Below are 4,463 nucleotides of genomic sequence, written 5' to 3'. Positions count from 1 at the left end.
AAATAGGTGATGCTATTGGGAATTTCATTATGGCGGATAATGAATCCTTTGGGCTTTATCATACTACTTTTGCTCGCATTCTGGTGGAGCTAGATGTGTCTAAGGGACTACCAGCTGAGATTGTCATTAATCCCTCTTTTGGCAGTTGGGTCCAAACTTTGGATTACGAAGGTATTCCTTTCAGGTGTCGTAGATGCTTTAAAATCGACCATGTGGCTGGGAATTGTGGGCTTGAGAAGAAAAATCCAGTGGCTTCACGGTGGTCGGGGGCCTCATACCAGCATTACATGATTGTAAAGAAATCTTTGGACTCTTCTAAAGAGTCGCTGGATGCTGGGGTTTCCACTATGGCTGGTTCAGATTCTTTAATGGCGAAGAAAGATTCTTTGGATGCCACAAAGGATTTTTCTGTGATTAAAGATGTTGTGATACAAGATGTTGTTGTCTCTTCTGCTGAAAATGGTTTGTCGTCTCTTACCCCGTCGACTGCTTCACCGTGTGTTGATACCCATCTACTGGATGTGGTCCTATGTCCGCGACAGTTGTTACTCCCTCTACTGTTGCTCTTTCTTCCAATCCGGATAGATCGGTGCTAGGTTCTTCAGATCGGTCTGTTGAGGCAACTAAAGTTGAAGAAGGATGGATTGGTCTTGTGTTACAATATGTCAGTGGTTTAAGAGATGATTCTAACACTTCTTGAGATATATCAATCTAAATGCAAATCATTTGTCAATGGCATCCATTGGTATAAAGATAATATCACTTCTCGAGGTACATCATATTAAATGTGAAGTCTTATGTTCAAGTGAGACAAGTTTATTTAGAGGTAATCTTAACACTTATAGTGGTATATTAGGTTGAATGCTAAATCTTATTTAGATATAAAGATAATATCACGCTACTTGGTAGTCAAACACATGCTCTTGAAATTAAATATAATTGATGGTTGTAGTTCAACTCTACAACCTTCATATAACTAAAATTTATTGTTAGTGTAGGTTTTTATTTTCCCAATGGGTTATTTCTTTTTCCCTTAGTTTTAGGTTTTTCCTACATTTTTATTAAGTTTTCTTAGATTCATAAAGTGAATTTGATTAGGATATGATGTTAAGGTATCCCCATCCTTAAAAGGTGGAGCATTTGCTATTTTTAGACTACTAGGTAGTCACACCCTATTGGTTGGATTTGCTACCTCCATCCTCTCCTTAATTCTATATAAACTCACTACCTAGCTTGTATTTGACATTCTTTTGCATACATTGTGATGCTCTTGCATAGGTTGGCATTCATGTAGTCATTCTTATGTAGCATCTCTTTGAGCTCCTAATGCAATCTTGTCATCTTGACATTTGCACATCTTCTAGAATCACAAGTATGTAATTGTTTTGTATCATTTACAATATTATAAGTTGCGTCTCTTAAAAATATCATGGTTATGTATCTAATTTTAGATTTCTAACATGTTACCAGAGCTTTGGTTTTAAGAATTTTGAGTACATCAATTCCTAATTAAGAGATTGGATTTTTTGTATGATCTTATAAATCATCATATTCTCTCCTTTTACATTTTCATACGATCTTGAGAATTAGAAAGAATTTATCTTTGCACGTGTTTTTGGTGAGATATGATTATTGCAACTATTTTGGCAATATATTTTTCTATCCCATTGCATTTGGGAGGCTCAAAAAAGTTAGATCTTGTTTTTGTTTCACTCAATTTGGCCACCATATGACACAATAACAAATAAGGGTTTGAAGCTCAAATTGGGTGAACATTTTTTTATTGGAGCATTTTATAGCCCAAACAGATGTTGCCATTGCATTTAGAGGGCCCAAAAACCCCTTATTTTTATATAAATTTTGTCCATTCCAACAATTTGATTTTTTGGCAAAATTTTTTTGGAAAGGGGGCTATCATTGCAAGCTAAATTTAGGCATTTTTTTCAAAAATTAATTAATTTTTTTATCTAGAAGTCAATTGTTTGCAAACGAGATATCATTAACAAAATGGAGATGAGATTTTCCATCCATGGTGGTTTTTATTAGAAACTTGATCCTTTTTTTGCTAGATATTGCAAGTTGAAGTTGTTTATTATTTATTTCAATAGGCCATAACTTACACCTTAGAGCTTTGTTAACCAAAATGAAAAGGTGTTGGAAAGCATTGAAGAGCACTATACAACTACAAGGTCATTTTTTTCTATATTTTTTGTCAAACTCATTTTTTTTAATCAAAATTTGTTATTTTGGCCATTGTGGGCCTATTGAACATTGTAATTGGTACAAGCCTTGTAATCAAATTAAACATAAACTGTTAATATTCTAATATCATAATGGGGGGTGAATTCTGAGACTAGTGAAAAGGAGAGGTGTCTCTTGGTGTTTATTTCGCACTTTGCTTTGTATTTTTGTACACTCATAAAACAATCTTCTATTCTATTAATAATGGATCAATAAATAATTCCAATTCTAACACCCTACAACTATTTTGATTGGAAAAATAAAATGACAATCTACTTGAAAAGTATGGATTGTATAGAGTAACAATGGGACTAGAAACTAAACAAACAATTGATGCAAAAAAACTTGGATAGTTTAACAAGTGTAATGATGCATTTGGAATCTTATATATGTATGTATCTCTAGATTTTCTCTTTCATGTTGAGCCTTTGTCTACACCAAATGAAGTTTAGACAACATTGGAAAAACTCTTTGGTAAGAAAGATGAATCAAGAGGTCATAAATTGGGGAATAAGCTCATTGGTTTAAGTTCTTCAAGTTTTAATACTACACAAACTTGTTCACCCAACTTATGGTCATATGTTGCAATTGAAACAATATGGAATTAAGAAGCATGATATGCGATTAATCTTAAGTATTCTTTTAAAAATTGGTCCAAACTATTCATTGTTTGTTTCTACATTATATGCTACTCAAAGTGCCTTATAAGCATCCTACACAATATCTTCTCTTGATGTGTTTGCAAATGAACTTGTAAAAGAGCAAGATAATTTGCTTCAAATGGGCACAATTAAACATTCTAACTCCCATGCCTTAACTACAAATTAAGGCAATAAAGATTAGAAAGGTAATGCAAAACTAAATAAGAAACAAAGGAATCAAGGAAAGAAGAAACAATATCATAAACTGACTATCTCAAATATTGAAACCTCTTCCTCAAAAGACAAGTCTAAGAAGGAAAAAATTAATTATGACTTTTGTAAAAAAATCTAGGACCGTCATAAGCATAACTGTTTGAAAGAGCAAGTAACTCATGTCACACATCTTCTTGAAAAGATCAAATCAAAGTGCCAGATTCAACAAAGAAAATTCATGAGAATCTTCAAAGGTCACTAATTACAATAAGGAGAAAGGAAAAGGAAAGCCTCTTGTTGTTGTTGTTGTTTCAAAACTAGATTCACAGGTGATTGACCCAGGTGATTCTCATCACATGGGTAACTAAAAGGAAATTTCCACATCCTTAAGGCCATGTTCAATTCCAAATATTCTTAGGGGTAATAACTCACTAGAGGAAGTTCTTGGGATAGATTTTTTGGATGTTAGTGAAGGGACATTTACTGACGTTCTATGTGCTTACTGTGTCAACTAGTCTCCTATTAGTGTATCAGATGATGCATATAATTTTTGACAAAAGAGTTGAATTCACTCTAGATACAATGGATATCAATGACCTACATCATGGATCTATAGTTACTATGGGGAAAGTAAATAATCAATCAAGGCTCTGTCACTTTTCTCGTTTTGCTCATGATCTTCCTTCAACATCTTTGCTTACTCATTCAGATGAAGTGAGCAACTTGTTGCATCAACAATTTGACCACTCAAACTACTATTACTTGTAGCAGCTCAGTCAACATAACATGGTTCTTGAATTGCCTTGAGTTATGGTTGCATTCTTTGCAAACATCTTTAAGATAATTTTGACAAAGGCAAAGCTTGGAGAGCCTCACAACTTTTGGAATTAATGAATAGTGATTTGGATGGTCCATTTCCACATCCATATTTTAGGAGAGCCCAATGTGTTTTGACCTTCATTGATAATCTTACTAAGTACACCTTTGTGTATCTTCTCAAACAAAAGTCCTAAGCATTTGATCAATTCTTGGACTTCAAGGCATTTGTAGCAAAACAAATTAGGATTTCTATTGAAGTTTTGAGTACAGACAATGGGGAGTACGTCAACCACAAGTTTGAGCGGTATTGTGCTTTGGAGGGCATTGACTTGCAACACAATCTTCTATGTAGTCATTAGCACAATGGAGTTGTAGAACTAAAGAATCGATCCTTGAAAGAGATTCCTAGTTGTGTGATTCACTCTAGATGTTTGACACCACCATATTGGGTGGAAGCTATCAACTATGTGTGTTATATGTAGAATCAAGTTCCTCATAAAGTTATGAAAGGGGTAACTCTTTTTCAAGTTTGGATCAATCAAAAACCCT

This window comes from Cryptomeria japonica, chromosome 9 (assembly GCF_030272615.1).
Source record: "Cryptomeria japonica chromosome 9, Sugi_1.0, whole genome shotgun sequence".
In the NCBI taxonomy this organism is placed as follows: Eukaryota; Viridiplantae; Streptophyta; class Pinopsida; order Cupressales; family Cupressaceae; genus Cryptomeria; species Cryptomeria japonica.
Note: the sequence above shows the minus strand (reverse complement) of the source record.